At 32.2% G+C, this 17,261-nt stretch overlaps 1 protein-coding gene across 3 annotated transcripts in view; it reads right to left on the reverse strand.

The window, feature by feature from the left end:
• The window catches only part of LOC127853093 (roundabout homolog 1-like), a 117,505-nt gene that overhangs the window by 60,843 nt on the left and 39,401 nt on the right, over positions 1–17,261 (reverse strand). For 2 of the 3 annotated variants that reach the window (XM_052387295.1, XM_052387292.1), the window contains exon 1: positions 6,845–7,159. The exons of the other annotated variant lie outside the window; for it this stretch is intronic. The gene's annotated coding sequence lies outside the window, so the exon portion shown is untranslated. Of the gene's footprint in view, positions 1–6,844; positions 7,160–17,261 lie in introns of those variants that run through there. 3 annotated transcript variants of the gene reach the window in all.

The raw sequence follows: 17,261 nt of genomic DNA on the forward strand, positions 1-17,261 counted from the left end.
TTTTTTTGTTTTTTTTTTCGACCGCCCGATGGACCATTTTCAAAATAATTTTTGTAAACCAATAAAAAAAAAAGTCGTGGCCTAAATATGATATTCAACATGCATATGCTTTTATCATTGCAAAAATGATTGCATTTTCAGCAAGTGATTTCATACCATTTCCTTTTCCAGTGTGTTTGAAAAGAGTTAAATATGACTAAGCAAACAAACAATTTCATGACCAAGTATTTTCATATGATTTCAAAACCTAAAATTTAATATTACAAACTCAATCATATAAGGCGTTATTTATCCCATTCAATATGCCTAAGCAATTTCTCGATATCATTTCATTCTATTTAAAGAGTAAATAGTGTTCAATTTATCTGTCAAACATATCCATTTAATCTACAAGAATATGTCTTTTCAAAACGCATAGGAATCCCAATAGCTTTGAATTTGAAGACTGTATTAAAAACCCATTAAGCGGAATAATACATTTCGATACATACGAAAACACACTTTAATTTATGTATTTATACTTTTTTTAAACTGTTTCATTCATTTGGCTGCATACCATCAAAAACATGCGAACAATATCATAATTAAATTTGTATAATAACTTACATTAAGATGAACGTATTTTTAGCTGGCAAGCAATTTAATACAAAAATAATGTGCGGACTGCACAGGCTAATCTAGGAGGACACTTTACGCACATGCATTTGCATTATGCCCAGTTTTCTCAGAGCGCGGCTTAAATACAGGTATTGATGCAAGCTAAAGCCTGCCATTCACCATTTGGTCCAAAAGTGGAACAAGAAACTAAAAGGCACAAGGAGCAATCAAAACAATTGTTACATTTGACACAAACTGAAACATTTTTCCCAATGGGCAATCCTTTTTTAACATAGATGTGAATTCAAAATAATTCCAATCCACAAAAGGCTCAGAACAATGTCTTAACAGAAGAAAGAAAATGCTTTTGTCAGCATTAATCTCCAAATTCTATAACACATTCAAACTGACCGTAATAGACCAATTTAACCTTTAATCTTTCTATTAGCCACACATAACTTCCGAACTAATGCATTGTTTAATGTAGGTAATCCAATAAACGGCAGAAATATTCTCAACTACATCTCAAGTGGTTTCATTCAACGAATCCATAATCACAGCTAATCTGTTATGATTGAATGATAACACTAATAACAGGCAAGGATAATCTATCAGACTTCTATTTCTCAAGTGTTTGTGATGACAAAGGCATCAATCAGCACCCTATCTTGCCTGTTTTGGTGTTTTGTTTGACCCACAATGTCTTAAAATGATAACTATCCCATTCAATAAAGTTTTAAGACAATACTTAAACTGTTTATCATTAAGGCGCTGAAAGAGATTTATTTGTTCATTCATTCATTGATAAAAACATGACAGCTAATACAAGATCTTTAGATAATGTTGGTGTTTGTTTTTTAAATAAACATTAGATCTGATAAGAATAATTGCAATTTAATTTCCTTTTTAACAATTTTAATAATGTTAATAATAAAAGAGAATTACTAATGACTGTGAATCAATGCAATTATTAGCAAAATTACACATTTATCCTTAAAGCAGTAATTTTGATGATAATAAATGCAACTTGATGGAGGCAAAGGTAAAAATGATGAGACCGGGGATGATATTTATGATAAAAATATAACCTACAATTGACAACACACCTCACTGTACAGTAGCTAAAAGAAAACTATCCAAACTCCAAAACAACATTTACCCCCACTAAAACTGTAAGAAATACTGAACACACAAATGATGGAATCAATAAACTGAAGTTCTGAAGTCGTTATTTGCCTGTCAACAGTCTCATTTGGGGACACCCTGTCGCATTTTCAGTCACGGAGAAAACTTTTAATTCCAATATGCCAGAGAAGACTTCAGAGGTCAAACAAATGAAAGTACATACTGTAACTCACAAAAACATATATAAAAGTCACTGTGTTTACTAAGAAGTTTAATGACAAGTTTCAATTCCAGTCTGTACTCAATTCCACATAATTATTGAAAACAAGGCAATTAACAAAAGTAACTCCATTGTAAATTCATAATATTTTGTCAAAATCACTGTTATGTTCTAACCAGTTTTATCCTAACAACTTAAATGTCAGGAAAACATCACCAGAACTCAACATAAAGCATTTATCAAGTCATATATTAAATGTTACAAAACTATAGTGTTGTTATATTACTTATAATGCACAAATCCCATAACTTGTATCACACAGAGTATACAATTACTTATAATAAACAATATTTCTAAGTGCTTAAAAGGAGTAGAAATATAAAGATAGGTAAATTATTGAACTGATTTAATTGTAATAATTGTCTGGTTAAGAAAGAAACGTGAACACACGATGATATCCATTTTCTTCTAAGAAATGCATATCTTATGTCAAAGAATTGTGGGTCAATACAGAACATATGTATATTTGTCAGGAAGGAAAATTGAATTTTCTAACCAGGGGAAACAATAATTCCCAGAACGAATGCGAGAGAATGTTCGTGGTCTAGAACTGTTTTTGTGACATATGCAAATGATTCCCCCCCCCCCAAACTCATTCAAAAGCATCAGATGTCCAGTTTCCCAATAATGCAGACACAAAACATGAAATTAAACAAAACAAAACACAATGTCTCAAAAATGGTGTAGTCTCCCTTGAATCAGCAATTTGTGGGAAGTCAGTTTTTTAAATGAGCTGCGCTATATGAAAATAAGGATTAATGCATGTGCCTAAAGTATTGTCCCAGACGAGCATGTGCAATCCTTACAGGCTTATCAGGGACGATACTTTCTGCCTAAACTCAATATTTTCCCAGAGAAGACTTTCATTGAATAAAAGCATAAAGGTGGAAATTGTCGTCCCTGATTAGCCTGTAAGGACTGAACAGGCAAATCTGGGATGACATTCTACGCACATGCATCAAACCTTTTTTCCCAGAGTGCATCTCAAATAGAAGCACTTTGTAATGGAAATAATTATTCACTGGATTAAATTGGTGTGGAAAATTTCAGTATTGCCACAGGTGTACTGCATTGCCAATATTTGTACTATGTCAACAGTAAACCTTAAACAATGTTCATTAAATTGAAATAATAAATATTTGAACACTGAATATAAGCAGCTAATTTTAATATGGTGCGCCTTTGAATCATTTTTATTTACTTGCTTTTTTTTCATTAAAGAAACCTAATTATATTCACAGAAATGTGCTACATGTTCTGTTATGAAAACGATTTACAAATCATTATGCCCATACAAAGTCGAAAATAAATTGTTAGCATAACAACATTGTTTATTTTAAGACATTTCATAGACTTAAAACACTCTTTACAATACTTCAAATATAACATGGCCAAACCGGAAAGGCTTGTCTCAGCAAGAAATAAAACAAACTCCTGCTATTTCAACTTCCTTACAATAAAACCTTCTACTTACTCGTCCATAAATACAGCTTTATCTTACACACTTAATTCTGCTGATAGTAATTTATGATATTAAATACTCTCTATTCTTTACAAATGTATCAGAAATAAAACACAATATAAGCCTGACGTACTGCGTCTGCTGTCACATCACTCCAAATACACCGACCAAAAACAGCACCAGGGAGTACAGAATAGCTACCGATTCCGAAGCCGTGAACGTTCAATATCAGATGTACAATTCTGTTGTTAGCGAGGAATTGTCAATCATACTGGCAGACACATCAATGATTATGACTATGTGTAATAACAATGATCACCAGGAAAAAAGCAGACAATACACCCCATAATTACCATGATGGAACAATCAAATGTGCATTGGTAACTTCCCCTGAAATTATGTATTACTAATCACACCAATATTGTTCCCATCCTGAGAGTTTCCTAGGCAACTTGTAGAGACAGAATAACTGTGATATTACATGTCACACCTATGTCACTGAGGATCCACAATGTTGTTTAAAGGCTTCAAAGCTTTTTTCTAACTCTCTCTTTGTCATGTTTTCCCAGAACATGCAAAAATACAAGAATGAAAACCACATCATAACAGACATTTCTCAAAGTGGGATAAAACATATTCATGATGTTTGCTTTTTAGGCCTTTTTTAGTCTGGCCATGGAAATTGTAATTTTTTTCAAGCGAACTTCTATATGTTTTCTGATTTTCTAGAATTAACCAATAAAATAGCATTTTAAAACCTAGCAAGAAACGTTATATTAATTTACTTTTGGGTTAATAGGTACTAAAATTATTGTCAATAGTAAAGTACCAGATTCAGCAAGACTCCTTTTTTATTTGGAAACAAACTGCTTATTCCACGGAAATCATACGAAAGAGTTCAACTGGAAATTCCTCAACAATAAATCACTGACCTTTGGTGTCAAGTTTTGGATGGCATGTCAACATTTAAATTCCACAAGTGGTAAATTGAAAGGAACACTGCTGTCAGAATATTGCTCGAAATGTCACAGCCTTAGAGGTCTGTGAGAGAAAAGGCATTAGGATAGGCAGAAAAGGGTTGGACAATCACCATTTTGCAAAAGAATTATTATTATACTCTTTACAATATGTTTGGTTGATTCAATCAGGACAAATATTTGTTAATATTTTAGTTTTTAGTTTAAACAATAAATTTTTCACGATGATGTAAAGTGTGTGTTTTCAAATCAATTCGTTGTTTATATCTAATGCAATGAATTACTTTTTTAGTTTAGGGAGTTCTTTATGAATAAAAGCAATATCTAGTTAGGGTCATGTGATCTGTTGAATTCTCCTGAAAAAATGGACTTGCAAATTGGTTTCATCAGGAGCCGTTGATTAATTATGTCAATTAACAGAGCGATGATGGCACTATAAACTTGCACATCAACAATAATTGGTTTTAAAGTACCGGGTAAACGTGTTTTCAATTTCAATAGCTTTACAGTTATACTGTGTTGCATTGCTGGAAATGTGTCCACAGATTGGATATGTCAGCATCCATTGGGAATTTCCCTTATGTTGAGTCCAATGTCATTTTATGCAACGTGTATAAAAGACATCCGGACTAGAAAATAATTTAGTTGAGAAACCAGTGCACATGCCGCTATGGATAGTAAAGAAGCAACAGGGGATTTTCATTTTAAACAGGAAATTGATGTTTTGTTAAAACTTTCGTTGGCCTTCAGTGAGACAGTAAAACGTTGAAATTTGATCAAGACGTATTTACATTAAAACTCCAGAATAAATCAGAACAAACTCAAATAGCAGCCCCATTGTCTGTTTTGTCATGAAATGAAAAAAAATTCAATTATAGAAGACGAAGAGTTACAGTTTGAATTTGAGAAAAAATGAAACCATAGTTTGTAATTTGCCAAAAAAAATCCATTGATAAATTTAATAACAGTTTCATTCAAGTCGGTACGATTGTTAACATTTATTGCAAACAAATATTCAATCCGGAATACTAGATTTACAGATGCAATATTCTACGGTAAGTGACTGTTACAGCTACATGAGTCTTTATTAAGACCCTCTGGGAGCTGTACATTTATTTACTCATAGGATTTAAGTATTCACAAAGAACTAAATGGAATTGATACTGTACATTAGATTTTATATTCTATTGGTGTTGTTTATATCTTAGTGCATTGTGTATACTTGAAAAATATAACAGTCCAATAAATTGTGTACCTAACAGATAACATACCAGTATATGCAAGATACAGAGATATTAATTGTTTAAACATTACATGTAATGTTAACATGTACACTTACCAATTGTCATGTGTTTATTGTAAAAATATTCATCCCATATTCACATATTGTATTACATTGAACATAAAATGTAAACAATAGCATTGTTTCAAGTCAAATTATTTTTTAATTATATAAAATTGTCTTCTTAAATGTTTATTTTGAAGTCCTTTACATTCTTGCTTTAACAGTTTTCTTGTTCAGTTCTCGGAACTTATGGTTATTATTACTTATATTTAATATTTTCTAGAATGATGCGCTATTTTTTCCTCTTTTTAAGCGAATATTTTCCTGTTATTTGTTTTCCTCCTTATTTCAGTTTGACTGATTGTGTTTCTCAAAATACTCCAAGCAATTGTCATTCAATTTAACTAAATGAAATTTTCACCATCCAGTTACATTGTCTGCGTCATGATCATCTGTTAGCAATTATTTTTGGTTCATGTTCGCTGATTTTGAAAAAAAAGTGTATTATTATGCAATTATGTATGTAGAAAATTGTTATTCAGACCCTGATAAATCAGTAATCAGAAAGTGCCATTTAATTGCTTTGCTGACAATGCATTAAACTATTATGTATCATTTAAATTCATACAGAAAGTGACTTATTTTGATGAATGTAAACTCTAATTTATTTTAATTTAGTTTTCAGGTTATATTCTTATTTTTTAACATTTGCTTATAGGATTGTTGTTTTATATTCAGGTATTTATTTATAATGTTTATCACTTGGTACTAGTTTTACCAAAGGTTTTTGAACAATGTTTGCATGTACATAATATATCAAATATAAGATTTGTTTGTTTAAAGAGTACACAAAAATGAAACAGCAACTTATTAACTTGTAATGTTTATTATATGTTGTATTAACATACAAATATACATTCTAATATCTCTTCTTTAAATACATATTAATATAACATAAAGCCTGGTCTCTGAAATTTTTTTTTTGTTAATTTCCTTGAGGATTTCTAAAATATATTATTATCATAACAAGGATTTGAACATGACTGTACATAAAAAAATAAATAATATTAATATTTATGCAAACATAACAGTTCTTATTTCTAAGAAATAATATTTACCATTTATAGTAAAATCCAATCCTTCATTATAACAATCCGACTGTTAATATGATAATCCTTTCAAGTTTTATAATGCTAGGAAGTTTCCTATAAATTTTTCAAACTAACAATCACTTATTTTGAACCAAGTATTTAAAATCCATACCATCTCTATCAAATACGAAACCATTTAAATATTATCTCATATTTTGTTACTTCATAATAGTATATTCAGTTATCAACAGTTACAATATTACTTTCCAACACCTAACTGTCCTAACACAGTACAGTATCCCAATACACCCCTTTGATAGTTCGGTTAAATGAAGTTGAGATCAGCTGAGCTGACTGTATAGGAAAACTGCATGGTGGGCATGGACCAATCAGAAGGGCCGATTATCAATACAGGCTGAATTAGCTGTGCTCTCCTCTTTTATACAATAGTGTGCAATGTATAAGGGAGACCATAGTGTTATTCCCATTACTGAGAGCATGCATTCCTTCTTTTATTATGAAAACTTTTTCCTCTCACACCATATTACATTCTTTGTATCTGTTAGTTCTGTTTAACTAGCCATGGATAAAAAATATGAATAATATGTCAATTTTCATCTCGAGCTGTTATTATTCATAACTAATTTATCGGTTAAAATACCGTTTCAAAATAGGCAATTTTCTGCTTCAAATTATATCTCGGTGTTATAAATACTTACCACCCCTGTTAATAAAACTATATAAGAACAGTCATTTAAAAGGAGTGTACCAATTATTACAAATAGATCCTGTTTTTATTTGGTATTTAAAACACTTAAGTGTGGTACTTTCTACTGAATGCAATCATGACGCGATCAATCATAACAATGGTATTTTGTGGTTTTCACATACCGTAAAAGTTTTGAGTCAACAAATAGAGACATAAGCTTTTTGGAGACATGTGCCTATTGACAAAAGGAAGCAGTCACTCAATGATAAGCCTATTAATAAACGTAATTGGCGTAGTAAATAGACTTAGAGAGCTTGAATAGATTTGTTGCAAAGCTTTATTGCAAACATTCGCAGCACTTGAGACTTAGTCATGGAATAAAAACTTTCACAAGTTTGTAGTTCATATTAGTGTCTGTCCATAAATGATTCCACAAATTGCTGGAAATAATTTTAACATCGTGATGCTTTTGCTATAACTGCAATTAAACTTACTGGTAAATTTTTAGGACACACCAGTTCATGTTCCTTCAATAAATTGCAATCTGTATCTTAAAAACTTCTATAAGAGGTATCAAATTATGACAAAAGATATATGAAGGCCATGATGCCATACACGAATACAATGTTACAGTCAAGACTGAGAACAGCGGTCAGTCAAGGGAAACGGCCAAAATGGCAGTTTTCGACGAGTGAGCACTGTTTTCAGATCACCACTTTTTAGATGGTTGGTCAATTGGTAGTATTGCTATGTTGTTACCCCACCCAGTCGTTCTCACATATTGTAACAAAGGCTCATTGCCGATAACTACCGGTAAGCATAATAGCATAAATTACTTCTATTAAATAATACATAATAATATCTAATAAATTGATTTAATTTCATACCTAGTTTTAAACTAAATCTATGACTTTATTATATTATCAGCTATAGTTTTGTTCTTTACTCATGCATCTTGTTCATTAAGTAGTTTGGCTCAATAAAAATCTTATTTGCGAAAATTCGAAAATCTAGTAAAATTTCATTGAAAACATCTGCCATTTATATCGGACTGGTTTTCTATATTTGTATCTTTGTTTCAATGAAAGTGTTCGCAATTCGAACAGTAAACGAAACCCAGTCTGTGCCCGATTATGAGGCATCGCTTGACCTTATTGTTATTGAAGTGCACAAGGTAGCTGGCCAATAAACATTGAGCTCGCTTACACATGAAATGACGTTGTTAAATGAAACGTGAGAACGGGTGGAGCTATCGGATAATATTGGGTCATTCATGCTCAGACACTGTATACATTGAATACACAGTTAATATCGTCGTCTGCCTACAAAATAGCAACCGGACGCTAAGTTGTTTAAAGAGATTAGCAAATGAATCTATCCTTAATGACAGCGGCTTATTTTAATTAAAGGGATATGAGAAAAACACGGGGGTTTAATTGTATTTCATGTTTAATTAAAGTATCAAGTTTGTAACACTTCGGAAAAGAAATTCATCTAGAGTACTATAAAAACGGAACACACGAAGTAACCACTTTGTCTACTTATTATTTTATTATTATTATAATTATTATCGTCCTGAATATTGTCAAATGGAATTAAATGTTAAAAAAACAACAACAGCGTCTCCATTTCTTTCTTTTGCAATTATGACTTCTCGACACGGGTGTCAGCAGTTGGCCCGTGAGTTATCGGTAACAATTAACGGTAATATAAACAATAGACATAGATATTTATTATGCAACTGTCATGACAACAGCACGATAACACATCGAGATCAATATATCGGGGTTTTACTGTGAAACAGATGGTTGATAACGCCAAATTGATTTGCTATTTTCACAACCCAAAAATAAATTGACACATGTTTACGAAAATGGCAGATTTCGGACACTAATTTTTTTAGTGTGTATTTTACTCGGATTTTCAATTTTTACCGATAAATTTTGACCAAACTCGGGGGTGCGTATTATACACAAGGGCGTATTATATTTGCGAAATTACGGTACATCAGTATTTTGCATAGCAAAATATGTTCTGTAGTTTAGGTTAACTATTTGTCCCATAATTTAAAATGTATAATCTGTTTGTCAAATTTTTCATAACAGAACAATTACTATAACAGATAAAGAATCATCATGATAAAGATATAAATAGTTATTTTTCATGTCTTGTACAAATTGGTCATATGTAATAGTTACGTTCATATTTTTGCTTTAGACAGACTTTCATAGTCAAACTAGCCCTCATTAAATTGTTATTTGAAGCATGTTGACAGAGGTGTGATAGCTCACAGCTCAAGGTGTCAAGTGTACAATTCCTGATAGATGACCGGTTTATTGTAAACTCCAATCATGTCCAGAGGCGTCAACAGTTAGAAGCTGCATCACAGATGGCCCCTTATTAGCTCCCTTCAACTCCACATGGTACTGTAGGTGACTTCAGAAAACCAATATTTTCAAGTGAGTCTGGGGGTTTCCTGCAGTTTTCACCAATAAACCAATAATGTTGCTACTTCTTGTTATTGTTTTCACCAATAAACCAGTAATGTGGATGTTAGCTGTTATTGTTCTTGGTGTGATAGTTTACAGTAGCAAGCTGCTGCTGCCATAATTCATAAAATTAGTAACCTTACATTTTATTTTACAATTGTAACATTACCTAACATTTTATTTTTCAATTGTAAAAACTGTTCCATGTTTCATAAAACACCATTGCAAAAAAACTTATCTAAAAACGCTTTCAATTCGATCAACACAAAATGCAAAAACTGCAGAGAAATTACACCTATTGTGTGAATTTCAAGTTTTCAGGCATATACAAATACAGACAAAAACCAATGGTTTCAAGCTCGCTTGGCTCGAATTACTGGTTGGCTCGAACTGACACCTCGTAGCACAGATTTGTTATCGCTATATATTCATATACATTTCGGTCGGATGGCTCGAATTCACGAGGGTTCAATTATCAGATGGCTCGAATAAAAATATTAAGTATATATATGGTTCTTATTAATTCAAAAGCAGAAAGTAGGACTTGCAGAGTTTAGGCAGTATGACTCTTTAACTGGAATGGTAAATCTATTGAAGATCCATGTTAGTAAGCATAAGTGTGTCAGAAATTGGTTGGCTCGAATTTAGGATGGCTCAAACTTTTGTTGTCAGTCGCGGCAAGTTCGAGCGCACGGGTTTCTACTGTAATATGGTTGCAGTTGAACTTTGTGATCATTTATTATATGTTGGAAACCTCTGAACTAAGGTAGCCTGTAAAAGAGTGCAAGCTACCGGCTATTAATTATCCTATTTATGTTTAAGATCTTTATTCCAGTGTGATCTGGTATTCAGTGCATGAACCAAGCAGTTTCATATTTTATCTTATGGCATCAAAACGCAAAAAAGAGGCTGGGTTGCCTTAGCAGACAAGGATTAGCTCTAAAGCAAGAACACAATAATTGGCTTAGGGAGTCTGGGAAACTCTGCACATAATGGAATCCTTATTAAATACTAATAGCATAATAGGTTTACAGACTTACCAACACTGAACCTGCTGAATAAACAGATCTATATATCCACAATTTAATAGTGGAGTATAACCGCATTTATTGTGTTATTTTAGCCCGATATTATAAATCATCATGATTAAAATTGCAACAGCAAAGGCTAATTAGGGACAACAGTTTCCACATAAACTGGATTTTTACTAAGGAAGTCTCTTCCTTTAATAGAAAAATACCATAAAAGCTGACAGTGCCATGCCTGATTAGCCTGCCCAGATAGCACAGTCTAATCTGGGATGACACTTTACAAACATGCATTAAACCTTGTTGTCCAAGAGCGCAAGGTATGAACACAGTAAATTCTCACAAAAAAATGACCAAAAAATGAATAAACAAATATCTTTAGAAAAGATATTCGGCGTTGATTGTGGTCGGTGTTGATAAACGATCAAAAGTTATATCTATGAGATCAAAGATAGCAAATGCATATATTCTGCGCAGTTATTAGCTGCATCACACCCAAATCAATTGCAGGTTGGAATGCAATGCATTAAAGTGAGGTAGCAATTCCACTGCTAGAACGACAGCTTGTTTCAAGTTTTATACATTTTCATGTTTAACAGTCAATTTCGAAAACAATTTAAAATCAGTATATCAGATTATTGAACAAAAATACTTACATAATCTAAAATATATGAGTACACAGAATGCAATATCGTAGTAATTACTAAATATGAGAACACAGCCTTAATGTACAAACGATCTGGCGCTGACAATCTTCTAATTATAAAGGGACACAATACAAACTGTATTGATGTCGAGAGTTGAGTGTGAAACTGCATTATCTATAAAGCAATATCATTACAGATAAAATTGTTTCATGCTGAACACGCAGTTAACATTGTTGCTAAACGCACTGTTAACACTGTATTATGTGAATTGGGAATAAGACATCAATTTGGGAATAAATTGTGTTTTATCATAAGTGCATAATATGCAGTTTTATATGTTGCATTTATCTAGTTTTACAAATTATAATTAAAACATATACTTGCATATATAATAGCATCATTAAAATTGATTTTACTTAAAAACTGGATTTTTTATTATTTAAAAACAAAATCCTCATGAAATGAAACTGTGTCCATGCCACGCATGGACACGGTTTAAAAATACACTTTAAATGATACAAATTCAATCACTGTTAATGAAAAAGTCATGGAAAATTTCTTATTAAGCTTAAATTATAGATAATATATTACAAAAATATATGTAGATCATGAAATGAATAGTTTTCTTTGAGAAAATCACCAAAATGATGTCCATTCCCAGTTTGATGTCTTATTCCCAATTCACATAATACAGTGTTTGTAGTATCCCTTTTCTTACGCTATACATTACAAAAATAGAAAGTAGATTGAATAACATATTAATGTTAATGTGAAAACAGTTTGTAGATTGCTCATTTTCTTTTTCGGAAAGTTTCAGGCCTACCAACGGGAAATTTTACATTCAAATCGATTGGTCGCTTACAAAGGTAAGCTAAGGTGAAAAGCTGGGTTAAACAGCTACGCCGAAAAAGAAAAAAGAAAATCTTGTAATCAAATGCAAATTTCCAACTGGCTACAAATACCACCGGTAATCCTCATGGCACACACCTGAGTTCCATACTTGTAAATGACTCTGGGGCCATTCTGACCACAGCAGGCACCACAAGCCCTAAGTGATGATTGCTGCATAATTGACCTAATTGTTCATAATCAGTGTATAAGATACAGAATAACAATAAGTGTGAAGAGCATAACCACATGTTACAAGCAGGCTGACTTCCTGTGTGCTGGTAATGGCATTGGATCAGTTATGCTCTTCTTTTATTGTAGTCTTTAAGTGGTGTAAGATGTGTGAAGTTGGGACATCGCCCTTAATGCACTTGCGTAAAGCACTCCCCGCCCGCTCCCCCCCAGACTAATTGTTATAGTCCATGCGTGTCTAAAATGCATTATCATGTGCTAACCTAAATGGACTGCAACAGCTGATAAAGGTTAGGTCTACACAATCAAAATTAATGAACTAACCACCATTTTCACAAGGACACACATTAATACAAAGTTTCTTTACTAGGCCACTCCAAATTGATGTGTTGGTTGTCGGATTTGCCGCACTTATTTTTTCAAAATGGAAAAAATCATTTTTTTTACCGCTCGCACTCATTTTTGTGTCCTTCTGTAGCCATAGCGCATGTGTTTTTTTTTAATTTGTGAAAAAAATAAAAAGCTCGCATTTTGACGTTTTTTACGCTGTATATGAATGCCAAATATATTGTTTTGTAACCTGTTTAATCGATAAATGCAGACGCTAAAAAAATCGATCGAGACGACCACAAAAAAATGGCTTGCTGTCATGACCGTTATAACAAATTGTGGTGAAAAGTTGCTGCAGTCAAACCTTATAAATGTAAACACATCTGCTTCGTTCTTTGACTTATTTGAATGTGCTTGTTCACGTTCGAACATGCAACTATGAGCAGATACCGAAGCATGATCAATTTGAAACAACATCGGGAAACATGACGTAAGATTTTGTATGCATTTTCTTCATTAAATGGGCATATGGACGGTATTCCCTATATGTAGCCAAATTTTTCCTATAACACAATTTTAAGTGAACAAAAAATAAACGTAAAATAATTAAAGGCTGATTCTAAAAGAGTCACAGGGACAATGTTGTATAAGTATTAAAGTACATGGTCGACGGAACATGTTTTACAGATAGGTCCGTGTATTTCAGAAACATCAAACAAGTTCTTTGTAATGTATAAATTTATTTCAGAAAAATACAATACCGTACTAACCATCGGTATGCCCCTTTTAAAATAAGGTAGCGACAATGGATTATATGCATGGCTTTTGTCCGACTGTCTGTCATTATCATTTTGATGATTGTCCCTCTTCAAGTGCTATTGCAACATGGTATACCTTTTCACAGCTTGCAACATGGTATACCTAAATTTCACAGCTTTCACTATTTAAAACTTCAAACAAATATAAGCAGCAGTTAAGGTAGACATGTGTCCTTCACTTCAATGATATGGCTAAATATCGTGGTCAAAGGTCACATGCAACTTACTCCTAAAAATATGAGGTCGATATACATCGACCTCATATCGTTTAACGTCAATTTGCTGTAGCATTGTTCCGACATGAAATTCTATCTGAAGCTTTAACGGCTGCAAATTCATATAACAGCGCAGAATCTTCATGGAAGAGTTATTCAATATAAAAATATAAACATTATTTTACTAAGTGCATTAGAAGATATTTAATTAAAACTTACAAGTAATGCTATTAAAGTATAAACATTTTTTTTATGAAAACACTAGCTTTAGACTTGTGTTCTACTTTTCTTCGCTCGCTCAAGAATTGTCCTGTTTTCAAAAAAAAAAAATATTGTTTTTTTCGCTTGCCTCTTCTACTTTAAAAAAAAAAAATCCGTAGACCAACAAATCAATTTGGAGTGGCCTTAACTAACTATTTACAAAGCTTCAAAGGAAACATGTATTTTATATATTGACCCTTCCAGATTCACACAGATCTGGTCAATCCTGCTATGAATAATTAAATCAGCTGTGCAGACACCAATGAATTAAAGGTAATAAAATTGCAATTAAAACAGCAATTCAAATTCTGATATCAGGTTATCATTATTATAATAATTTGTACAAACACAAATAACTGTCAAGCCCTTATCTTGAAATAATCATTAGTTATTGCAATTATTAGGTAACATGAACAGTTTGGCCAACATCCCTTAGCCCCTTATCAGAAGCTCATTAGCTGGCCCCTGCAAACACCTGTCTGATTCAGATCAAGGTCTATCAAACCCCTGAGGGACACAGATCACTCTAAATGCTGTTTAAATTGACTGCGCTTATCATAAAACAAACATCAAATATCTAATCAGATAATCCTTTTTAAGGACATGATAATGAACATTTAAGTAAACAGCATTCAGATAATATAGGTAAGTATTTCACAGTTTTTCAAACACTTAAACTGGTTGTAAACACTCAGACTGTAAAATCTTTCGCAGATCCTCTGGTTGTATATTAGACAGATTGACAGTATTAAGCAATTTTGGCAGGTTGTAGCTATCTTAAACAGCATTCGGTCAATATTTGTTCAACAGTTTGTCATTGTTTGTCATGGTTTCTATAAAGTACCTAATGCAAAATTCATGTTTCCTCTTCAGTGCAAGGACTATAAACTCCAGTTTACCCCCACTAAATAACAGGCAGCAGATATGTTCATGTTCAAGCTCTGTTTGCCCATGATTAACACTAACAAGGAAGAGAAAATGAGGTCTTAAATATAAAAAATTATAATATAACATAATCAATAATTATAGCTAAAAAATAATTACATTTTCATGTTGATGAAACAACATTTTAAGTAAAATATTATTATTTTTTTACATTGTGATTTTTTTTTTACAATAACTCTACAGTTTGTTACCTACAATTACGTTACACAAATTAGGGAAAAAATTGTATGAATTTTGGTAAAAACTGGCATTCTGAGAGTTGGATGTGGTGCCTCAGATTAAGCGAAACTCCATCAATATGATAAGGTACTAACATTTCTTGAAACTTGCATAAGGTTAGCCATCAACGGCATGCAGTCACTAAAAAAGTGTTTTTCATGGGAATTAAACATAGCGAAATAGGCACCGTATTTAATGCACATAAAATGGGCATTCCATTATTTAAAACACTTTTGTACTTTTTCTGTATTTTTATTTCTGCATCTTGTACACTAAAGAGTAAAATTACACTTGAAAATATACTTAAAACACACCTAAAATGCACTGAAGCCTACTTCATATATGGAAAAGTGTATTTTCCCAAGCAAAAGTACACTTTTAAGCACTTAAGTGCATTAATGCAGGAAAAAAACTGAAAAATACACCTTTCTTTTTTACAAATTATTTTTTCTGAATGTTAAGTGCATTTGATGCAAATTCAATGCGCATTTAGTGCAGAAAAAATATGTGCCAAAACCACTGTGTTTAATGTGTATTAGATTCTAAATACACTTTTTCGATAAAGGGTATGTATATATACAATGGTGACACAGCCATCAAAGTAACCATAGCAACATTAACACCTTTTCAGATAAATTACAAAGTAGATTGTTTCATACTCAGTTTTATCATAAACCTACTTTAAAATCAAATAAATAAAAAAACTAAATATATGATCAGAGTTCGACATTAACTTTTTTTAGAGCAAGACCGTCGGACCAGCTCCTCTTAAAATGTACTAGCCCGAACCTGATGTCTACTAGACCATAAATGACATAATCATCGCAAATAAACACAATTGTGTCATGTAACCCCAAGATCTGAGACCTGAGCAATAACTGATAAGCCATGCCAGACATTTGAGGGTCTGGTCAGATAAATTTCAGTACCACATTTATTATGTAATTGAAGTTTATATATTTATACATTTTTAGAAAGAAGACAAAATTCTGAATCCAGTCATATATTTTTTATTTTATAATTTTCAGAATTAAACGAAATAATAGGCTGTAAACCCGGTAAATAAAACTAAAATTATAAAAAACCAATAGTGGCAACATTTTCAACAAAATAAATCAAGATGATCTAATATATAAAATGTGTAAGTGTCAATGTACCAATTATTCCAAATTGTATACACTTTATAGGAAAGAAAAAATTATTAAAATATTCCTACAAATACCAAAGTTGTGATTATTTTACTATACAAGGGGAAACTTACTAAAACCGCCAAAATAATTTGGTCTCATTGATAATGAAAAATACCAACATAGTATGGTACAGAATTATTGATGTTATGTTCATTATTCATGTAAACTACAGCAAAGCATACATTTTCTGAAAGGGAATGAACTGATCTAAAAGCTTATGCACCCCCAATTTCGCTATTATTTCGTTCATTTCTGCCGTCGAAGTTTGCAGTCTTCCATTCTGCATCGAATCATTCGAACTCGTCATCACTTTCGCCATCGGATTAAAAAAAACCACGAAACCATTCGCCATCATTCCTTTGTTCACATTCATAGACAGACTCATTCAAATCACTCGTATTCGTGTCCAAATCATTATTTAATTCCACCTCAATATCGCTTCCATCACTCTCAATGTCCGTGTTATCCGCCATGACGAAAATGAAAAAAAAAACTGTCAAAATCGCTTCAGAA

This window comes from Dreissena polymorpha, chromosome 12 (genome assembly GCF_020536995.1).
Source record: "Dreissena polymorpha isolate Duluth1 chromosome 12, UMN_Dpol_1.0, whole genome shotgun sequence".
Taxonomy (NCBI): domain Eukaryota; kingdom Metazoa; phylum Mollusca; class Bivalvia; order Myida; family Dreissenidae; genus Dreissena; species Dreissena polymorpha.